We start from the raw sequence: 11,703 nt of genomic DNA on the forward strand, positions 1-11,703 counted from the left end.
TTCCCCAAGAGGGAGAGATCTCTTAAAAAATGTCCTTGATCTAGAGCATACACATTTTTGGAGTAGTAATGCAAGCCATGACTAAGCTTATAAATGTAGAGGGAAATCCAATATCCTCCAAAGTATCCTAAATGAAAACTCCATTCAAGTTTATCATGTCTTTTCCAAATCAACTTTTAAGGCCATCCAACCTTTGTCATGTCTCTTATTACACATAGAATGAATCACTTCCTGCGTGATAATAATGTTATTACTTCTATGACATCAAAGGGTTTTGTCCCCTTTGAGGTTACAACATCAGAGGTTGAAAACCTACAACTCAGGAAGGACATAGCCAAGTTTGTTGATAGATCTTCTAAGATGAACATATTTTTGAAGCATAGAAGACTTTCGTCTAACAAAAGTGGTCTTGGCTTTGAACTTGGATTAGGGACATCTCAAGCCAAACCCAAGGCTTATTTTCGGAAAGCTAGTGGAAATGGAGGTAAAACTTTAGGCAGGTGAAGGAGTAAGACCAAGGGCATGGTGACTAACAAGAAAAGACCCAAGAACATCTAGGTACCAAAATCTTAAATAATCTTTGTTGTAGATATCCTTAATGGGAAGAAAGAAGGATTCACATTGGTACCTGGACATTGGCTACTCATGACACATAACGGGAGAAAGGTCTTTATTCCTAGACCTTCAACCACATGAAGGATCAGTCTCATTTGGAAGTGAAAATGGAAAAATCAGAGGTATAGGTAAGATAGGTAAATACTTTATACTTACTATGAGTAATTTTTTATATGTTGAAGGTCTAAAGTATAACCTACTTAACATAAGTCAATTTTGTAACACTCCAATTTTCATAAATTATATTAAGGTATTTTAGAAATTATTTTGATATTTTGTATAAATATTGTAGACACCTAATTTCGTCCGGGACAACATCTCTAACTAGATACCTTACTCAAATTGATCATTCAACCATGACATGGATCGACTACTTCCATGTCGCCCACATAGTACTAAGGGATTCAACTTTAAAACAACTTTCAAGTTATCATCTTAGTATTATGTATCTCAACATAGGACATATATCTTCACCATATGTCCCCAACTTTATAACTTTACAACAATAGGCATCAAAATATCAACTTGAATAAACAACTTGAGCAACTATAGTCATCACAAGGTCAACTTTACGAATTCACAACTATAAACATCCTTTATTCAGCTTTACAACAATAGTCATCTTGATGACTTTAAAATTAACTCAATGCAACTTAACAACTTTACAATAATAAACCACTTCAACTTATACATCTTGACTTATTAATAATTAAACAATAGATAACATGTAAACAACTTAGTTTCATCAAATACACAACATATAAACAACTTAAGCCAACAACTACCCAACTCATCTTCATCAAGAAACTTAGAAACTTTACAACCTTATAACAACTTCAATCAGCATACAACATAATACAAATCAACCAACATGTTTAAAATTCATCTATCATGCCAACTTACACAATATAAACAACATAAATCAACTTAAGCACCCAAAACAACTTTCAACTTAACCAAATCACTTATTGTGAAATGGCAACCTTCACATAAAACAGCGTATCGAGAGTTATACTACTCCTATCATGCTCATCCTTATCTCATATGAAAGATAAGAAGATTTCCTACAACTCTTATGAAGACATCAAGTCCTAATTCCATCATCTACTTTGTCAAAACTTACAAAAACCGCAACACCTATAACTAATACTGACAACTTGATCTCTGTTCAATAAAACAACCATATTTGGAGTTCTAGACCTTCTTTTTGGGTGATTCCAAGGCCATTGGAAAGCTAAGATCTAAGGCCACAACTATAATGAAGATCACAAAGTCAAATTATGAAATAACAAAAGCTCTCAGCGCTTCCCAAACGATCAGCGCCTCTGGGAATTCTCCCTTGGCACGCTACCCCCAAAGGGCTCAGCCGTTTCCCAAAGCGCTTAGTGATTCCCAACAGCTCAGCCCTTGACCTCCAGGGAATGCTCCCCTTGCACGCTAAAAGGGTACAATAATGAGGGTCAAGTCTAACAAATTTTAGGTCTAGGAAAATTTTTTATTTATGTTTTACTCTCATTTAATTAAATATATTTTTTTAATTAATAATATTTTTAATTAAATATTAATAATTAAGAAATTTAAACATCTAATGATAACTAATTCAATTACTATTTTGTAGTGTATTCTATAAACATATATTGCATATATTTAACAAATTAATTTTTTAATATATTGAATACTTCTAATGGAACACTAATTTATTTTGTTAGTAATTTTTAGAATTTCTAAATTAGATAAAAAATTCAAGATCACTAATATAAAATTAAGACAATATTTTTTTTTTCAAAATCTTATTTATTGAAATTCAAATAATTTTATTAAAGTGATTTCATATTTTAGAATATTTTATAATATGGTGTGAATATAATAAAATAAAATAATTTAGTATTTATATAAAATAATTAAAACTATAAAATTTTGTTTTAGAAGAACTAAATTAACATGATGTCCTTACAATCTTATCACTATTATTTTTGCTAATTATATATATATATATATATATATATATATATAATACTATTTTTTTAATAGAAATTAATTCTTATATTTATTTTGATATATTTTTTTTATTAAATTTCAAAACAAACGTAAAATAACTTTTAAGTTATAATAAAATTTCACAAATTAATAATCTTATTATAATACTTATATATATATATATATATATATATATATATATATATATATTTAAAAATAATTACATGATCTTATGCATTAACTAACTAATTATAATATAAAAAATATATCACTTAATTATTTATTTAAAAAATATATATAAAAAAAAGAACTTAGAGTGGGAGCTCAGGCAAGGTCTCAATAATTTTGCCTACCTTGACTTAGCCACATCCTTGACAGGTTAAAAAGGAAATTATTGAAATTAAAAATATATTATTTTATTAGCTAATATATAAGTTTTAAATATAATTTTTTTAATTACACAGTATAAATTTGTTATTGTTTTTTTTACAAAAAAATAAGTTTATTATTGTTAGTAATATGATTTGTAAAAAAAAATATTATTACAAATATTTTGGGTATTTACATTTATATAATATTTATATCAATAATTTATCATTAATTTCTTTAAAACTTTGTTTAAAATGAATATTAAAACATTTATACTAAAATTACAAAATGTAATAACAATAATAAAATTAAATGAGTAAGAAAAATAATAAATCTATACTTATTATTCAGAGTAAATATTTAAAGTAAGAAAAATACCACTATAAAGTTAGTTATTTTGATTTATGGTGGTAGAAAAGAGATGAGCTTCATGATAGATTAATAAGTTTAATTCACAATTTTTGACACTCACTTCTAGCAAATTGTGGTAGAGTCTTAATTAAAAAAAGTCCATTACTCTTTTTTCTTAAAGTAAATTTGTTTGTAAATATATTTATATTTATTTAACTCAAAATAATAAAAAAAATTAACTTAATAAGTTATTTTAAAATATATAAAAAATTCCTACTAAAATCGTTAAATTAACTTAAAGTTAATTCATTTAAGCTTTTATGAGACATTGATTATATTAATTATAATTTTGAAAAAAAAATTCATTCGATGGAACACTTACCTAAATTGTTAACATTATTCTATATGCATTAACTAATACATTTTTCTATTTCCCCTTTCAATTTCATTTGTGTTTATCTTATTAATTTGTTCATTAAATGAGCAATCATTTATATTTTTAATTTATTTTGATAAATATATTTACAGTCCCTTTTGTGACTCAATTAAAAAATCAATTTTTTTTTAAGTTTTGAATAACTAGATTTATATTTTGTAGTTGATATTTTAAAATAAAGAAATTAATATTTGACAATATATAAAAAAATAATATATATATATATATATAAATGATTATAAAACAAGAATGCAAAGAAAATGTTAGAATAATAAAATTTGATTGTCAAATGACTATTTTACATTAAAAAAAAAAAAATTTAAGGTATTTTTGTCAAATGACTCTTTCCACCAATAAAAAATTATTGATCAACTTTAAATCTAGTAATTTTGAAACATAAATATCTCATATGCGTAACATAAGTTCAAATTGTTAAAATGAACAAATATATATAATGAGTAATCGAAAAAATCAATAAAAAAATATGAACAATTAAAATGAAAAAAAAATCAATAAAAATTATATAAATACAATGTTAAAAAAATAAAAATAATTAAAAATTGATACAAGAAAAAACTACCAAATTTAGTAGTAGTAATAGCTAGTTGAGTAGGTGTTAAGAATAATTTCACACCATAATAATTAGGTGTTTCAGCTTTCAAACATTGCAAGATAAGAAAAATTTAAAAAAAAAAAATCTCATTTTAATGATAGTGATTGTTGGAAACAAACAAACACCAAAAAAATAATTTTATAATAATAAAATTATTATTGATAAAAAAATTTCATTTTATTTCTCTACTACCAAATAACTTTTATTTTTATCTATTTTTTTTACATTTTTTTCTTTTCACTTTTTTCTTCTTTACTAAATACAGGCTAGTGGTAGAGTTGCAAAGAGCCGAGCTATGTGGTTTAATGTGTAGGCCAGCCTAAGCATCTGTTGCCTATTTTGTTGCAAAGAACCTGTTTAATGGTTGGTTCTCCTTCGATGCATGCTTGTAAAACTATCTAACACAAGACTCAATTTTTAATAAATTAATTAAAAATAGAACATGATTTTTAGTGTAGGCCAACTCTTTATGTAATTTTTTAGTGATTTATTTTCTAAAATATCTTAGTGATTTATTCGGAGTTAATTTGCTTGTATGATTTTTTGTTAATAATTTGGTGACCAAGTTAATATTAATGCACAATATTTGTCCATTATATTTATATATGAAAAATCTGTCTGAGATTTATATATGTTCATTAAGGATAATTAAAAAGAATTTAAAAACAAGCATAATTTTTTTTTAAATGTATCTACATTGGTTTTCTAAAAAATAGATGTAAATCTATACATAGATCTACATCAGTTTTCCTGATAACCGATGTAAATTTATGCATAATCTACATCGGTTCTAAAACTGATGTAGAAGGGCATAAATTTTCCAAGTCTTTATTCTATATCGGTTTTTGATTTAATGTAAATGACTTCGCAGAACCGATGTAGAATATGCATCTGGTAGTAATGTTGCATGCTTGTAAAGTTGTCTAACACATGACTCAATTTTTAATGAATTAATTAAAAAGGGCTTATTTGTAAATTCAAATATTTGAAATACAAAATTAATTAACCAGTTTATAAAATATTACCCACAGTAGCGCCTTAACGGATAAATCTCACTTCACTACCTATACCATTTTCTTAACTACCTAAACCCTAAACCCTAAACCCTAAACCCTAAACTCTATTTAAAAACATCTTTTGAAATTAATTGCTATTTATTTATATTTATTTTACAACAGCACTTGAAATTAATTGCTATTTATTAAAAAGGGCTTATTTGTAAATTCATTGTCGTACTTAAATTTAATTATTTTAAATTTAATAAATGATATTTTTGTCTAACTAAAAAAGTGTAGATTGTTAACTTGTTCTTTCATTAAAGAAAATGGTAGGTGTAATATAGTAATAAATATAACACGATTGAAATAATAATTTGTTGGCATATAAGTTAGAAGGGTTTTTAAGAGATTATCTTGTAAAAACAATTCTTTATTTTAATAGAGAAATCTTTGAAAACTTTCTTAAATTTGTATCTTGCTTTAAGATATTAATGTAGTAATCAATATTATTAATTCATATGCATATATTAAGAATCCACCCTTATATATAAATATAATATCATTGTTGGATCGGGCGCTTACCACTAGGCCAAAAGTTATAGTTGATAGTTAGGGCGCAACTCTTTTTACTTAAGAGCGCAGCAGCCCAAGCTCCATGATTCGACAGTGACTTGGCTCACCTAGCCTCCGCCACGGGACAATTGATGCAACCCACAACAATCTCCCCCTCAGCAATTGCCCCGCTGGGTATCGAACTCATGACCTTGGCTTTGATACCAATTGTTGGATCGAGCGCTTACCACTAGGCCAAAAGCTATAGCTGATAGTCAGGGCGCAACTCTTTTTACTTAAGAGCGCAGCAGCCCAAGCGCCATGATTCGACAGTGACTTGGCCCACCTAGCCTCCGCCACGGGACAATTGATGCAACCCACAACAATCATGCTTTTAAAAAATAATAATATTAGTATATTATTATATTTTTTGGGGTTATAAATATTTATTATTATTATTATTATTATTATTGAAAGAGAGATTATTTTATTTTATATTTTTCATTTATTTACTTAATTATTTTTGGGAGAAAAGAGAAGCGAGTTGGGAAGTGAAGCAGGTTAAGTTGACTCGACTCGAGAGAATGTTAAGAAGGGGTTAGCGGATTAATCCTCATTTTTTATTTTCATTAGAACTAGCTAGTCGGATTTACGCAACTAAGTACGGGGAAAAGGATCTTCATATATGTAGTCACATGAGGGAATGAAAAGAGGAAGAGCTCCCTAGGATTCTTATAAATTTTATAATTATTTTTGTTTGCATGTTTAATAATTCTAATGATTTCTATGTGGATTTATACGGGTGTCAATTACTATAATTTTTGTTCTAGATGATGGATTGGATTGATTCAATTGTGTTTGTGAGTTAGGGTTCATGAAAGATTGGGGATTCTAGAATTTGATGCATGTTTCTATGAAATTGATTGTTATGATGCGTTTTCGAGTAATTGTGATGATTTCTAACTGATTAGAATATGAAAATAATGTTGTTTGATGATTAATGAATTATGAGATATCTGTTCTCATTTCTAGAATTGCAGAAAGTCGCGTTGTCGTCGGATTTAGTTCTTTGCAATGGGTGCACCTTCATGGAGATGAAGGTGGAACCTAGAAAATTGTGGTAGGCAAAAATGTAATTTTTTTGGGCATGATCCCTTGGTGTAGCCTTTCGCCGGGCATAATTCCTTACGGTTGTGACACCTTCTACCCCACACATAATTATACAATGAATATAACATAAAATTTTCATAATTAAAATAATGTCCCCAAGCACGTGTTGGGATGCAAGCAAAGTGTCACATCATTCAAACAAGAGGATGGACATGGTTTTATATATACACAATTACCTCCATTGGTTGAGAGACCTTTTGGGTGGTAACCAAAACCAAAACTGTGAGGGCTGGGCCCAAAGCGGACAATATCTTACCAATGTGAAGACATGTGTATATGTGTAGTAACCCCCAATGCTCAACAAGTGGCATCAGAGCCGATGGTCTGATCAGGTGACCAGCTCGATGAGTATGATGGAGTTGGCAGATGGATCCAAGTTTGGGATCCCTTGTGTCGAAAGTCTTCCTAACGGTGAGTCCATGTGGAAGAGAGTCTTCCTGGTAATATGGAAGGTTAGGAGGCACGTACCATTCAAGATGGAGCGGCGGTGCAAGCACTTAGAGTGTGAGTGAGCTCTGTGAGCCACCATCGGATAATACTCGTGGATCAATAGTTTTCGCTGCAGGGGAGGATTGTTGGGATGCAAGCAAAGTCCCACATCATTCAAACAAGAGCATGGACATGGGTTTATATACACACAATTCTCTCCATTAGTTGAGAGGCATTTTGGGTGGTAACCAAAAGCAAAACCATGAGGGTTGGGCCCAAAGTGGACAATATCTTACCAATGTGGAGACATGTGTATGTGTGTGGTAACTCCTAGTGCTCAACAAGAGCACGTAAGGGTAAAAGGCTCACATTCACATCTTAAACACTTTCATAATAAAGTAAATTAAATATCAAGGTAATTTAAGTAAATAAATAACTATATCCAAAATCAGAAATTAATATCATAAGAAATTCAAATCACCAAATAAAATGTCCTAATCTATCCCATGGTGTCACATATTCTAATTAGAGTTTCCCACCTAAGCATCATCATGGAATTCATCAATGTTAGGCTGAAAGTCACCTGCAAGCATAAAGGGAAACACACACAAGAACAAACAAGGGAGTGAGAAATGTCTCACTCAGGTTCAGGTGCAAAAATAACTTTCAGATAACACACACACAAAGCAATCACAAACAAGGCACACATACAAGCCATACATATACCAGTAACACATGCACAATCACTTATCATGCAAAGATGCCATGGACTCGACTCATAAATGCATGTATGTGGCGCCAGTCACGTATCTCATAATCACATATCACATGGTATGCTGCCGAAGCAACACACTTGAAGTAGTTTAGGAGTACATGCAGGCTCAATCATGCACTCTCAACTAGAAGGATGTACTGTTGGTCTCGTCGGGATAGTGAATTAGCCGCGCAAGATACGTCCCATGCATACAAACGGGCAGAACTAGGCCTTCCAAACTGCACTATCCCCTAGGACTCCTCCGAGATGTTTCACCCAAAGGGTCTTCCTTAATGGTGTACTCCATGTCGTACCCCGTCACATAGATGCATATGATGCATGTCACACATTCACATGTTCATGGACTCAACATTTCACTTATCATATCTTATAATGTCACTTATTCTCATATCACATTATCATACTCATAGTCACAAGGTCACATATAAGAGGTTTTTATCCTTATCATGCTCATAGAAACACATCACTTGCATTAACACAATAATAAGACAATTCTCACACCATTAGCACCTTCAAACATAGCTTAAAAACTTATCTATTTTCAAAATTATCTGTTCCTCATAGGGTTTTCCATAGGAACCCACAAAGCACCCTAATTCATATCAAAACTTATCTATTTTTTAAATTAAACACATTTTCACACTCAACAAACATCAAGGAATACAATAGAAAACTCAAATATGAAAATAGAAAACATTCATATTTTGTCCGTTTCTAATAGGGTTTACCGTAGGAACCTATAGAACACTCTATTCCATATCAAAACATATTCAATCTTAAAATTAGACATAGATTCATGTTCAGTAATCCTTAGGGAACACAATAGAAAACTCAGAAGCCGAAACAAAAAACATTCAAAATTTGTCGGTTGCTTACAGGGTTTTCCTTAGAAACTCATAGAGCACTCTAATCCATATCAAAACTTATCTATTCTTGAAATTGAACATATATTCACACTTCGAATCACACAAGGAACGCAACAGAACAATTAGAAAGCAAAACAAAAAACTTTTATAAAGTGTCTGTTCCTATACGCACACATTAGGCAAGGGATTGGGGGTCAATCCGACTATCCAACAATTATTGTCACACCCCTGAATGAGGTTTCTCACTCTCCCCTTACCTGGATGAGTTGAATATGAAGTGTGTACAGTTTCTCTAGTGATCTCCTCCTCCTGGTTCTCTCGAGTTTTCAGAGAAATGAGTAAGAAATGTGAAATATAAAACTCCTGACAACTCCCTTAACTTATGATAATTTCTCTCTCTTAAAAAAATAAAATAAATAATAATAATAATTTACAAAAAGATCATTACGTCCTTCCTTCCCTTCTCATAAAATAATTAGAAACAATCAAAATACACTTTCTCATTTTAATACAAAATAACATATGCTTAACTTTAATAAAATACATTTCATAAAAACCTATTTTACATCAAATAGTCAAAGATTAATTAAAAATCATGCTTTATATTAAAACAAAGCTCACATAAAATAGATAAATAATATAAAATATATTTATCCCTTTTGGTAAAAATAACATATTTTTGTATAAAAATAAAGCTCATATCAAATAGCTAAATAATATTAAAAATCTTTTTAATAAACACATTAAAAAATTAAAATAAATACTAGCATATTATTAATATAATTTATAAAAACTGGAGTGTTTCAAAGGGGGTCTCTGTCAGGCCTTAGCACCAAGCAAGATTTCTCAACACCGGGCACGGGCGAGAATAGGAGCTCGAGTTGAACTTGGCTCTAAGCAAAATTGTAATTTCCCCGAGTGTGAGGTAGAAATAGAATCGTAATTAGATGAAGTGTGTGTGATGGATGACCTATGTGTTGATATATATATATATATATATATATATATATATATATATATATATATATATATATATATATAGATATGGTGGTGTGTGCTGAAATGGAATGGATCTAAATGTGAATTATAAATTGAGATGTGTACGACAATGTTGTGTATAATGCCTCGCACAGGCGTGTGCGTGACACGGTGCTGCTGGATGTGTGATGCGTCAACACAGGCATGTGCATGACATGGTGATGGATGTGTGATATATTGGCACGGACATATGCGTGATATGGTGCTAGACGTGTGATGCATCAGCATCGGCACGTGGGTGACTTGGTGTTGGATGTGTGACCTGGTGCATACTTAAACTATGATGTGGTAATGGAAATTGAATGAAATTAGAATTGATAATATGACGAATGATTGACCGAGGTTTAATTGTGTATATTTATTTAATTGAGGATGTATTGGTTGGATTTTCCTATTTTGATTTGTATATGAATGTCTTCTTTTCTCCGCATATTTTGTCATTGATTTTAGGTGAGGAAGATCTGGATGTGGGTGACACTCAAGGTACGGACAGTTGAGTTGAAGGATTGCTTTGATAGTGTGACATCGGGCGAGAAATTTTATTTGATAATTTTTATTGTATTTGGACTTCATGTTCCTTTATTTAAGTACAATTGCAAACTATTATTTTCAAGTCTTGATTTTCTATTAGACGATTAATTAGAGGTTTCATTTGTGAACCATTTTATGTAGAATTTTGATAATTTATTTTTCATTTTATTACTATATGTGTTAGGGTAGAATGAGTGTCACATAAAAAATATGAATAACTATTTAATATATTTGGTTAAACAACTCTTATCATTCATATCAATTCAAGTTAGAAATGTATATTTCATCTAAGAAAGAAAGAAAATTGAATAATTTTTAAAAATAAATAATAATAATAATAATAATAAATGTTATTAATTTGTTTTATAGAATATATTTTAAAAGTGACAAATTTAAAATTTAAAATATATTGACTCATCACAAGTATTATCGATACAAATAAAAAATATATAAAGTATTACAATAAATAAAAATGAAATTGATCTATTGTAACACCCTGGTTTTAAAAAAAAGGTTATTCACTACAAAAAAATGCGTGATTTGTGGCGGTTATTTTGGTGGTTTCTGGCGGTTAAAAACCACCACAAATTGCATTACCGGCGTCATTAATAACCGCCGGATCTACGGTCGCCAAAAACCGTTTATGGCGGATATTTTGTAAACGCTGGTTTTGTGCGCCAGAAAATTCAATCTCTTTCTGGCGGTTTGAAACCGCCACAAAATGCATTTTGGTTTGACTTGTTTGACATTTTCTGGCGGTCCAAAACCGCCACAAAATTGCAGCTCAGTTTGACTTATTCATCATTTTCTGGCGGTTTTAAACCGCCATAATATTCATTTTAATTCTACCCAGTTCAACATTTCTGACAATTTTTAAACCTCCAGAAAATTATTATTATTTTTGGTTGTTTACATTTTCTGGTGGTTTTAAATTGTCATTTCTCGCATTTTCTAATAATTTTAAACCGTCAAAAATACACTTT

The sequence above is a fragment of the Cajanus cajan genome, chromosome 8 (assembly GCF_000230855.2).
Source record: "Cajanus cajan strain Asha chromosome 8, NIPB_CcT2T_4, whole genome shotgun sequence".
NCBI classification, from domain to species: Eukaryota; Viridiplantae; Streptophyta; class Magnoliopsida; order Fabales; family Fabaceae; genus Cajanus; species Cajanus cajan.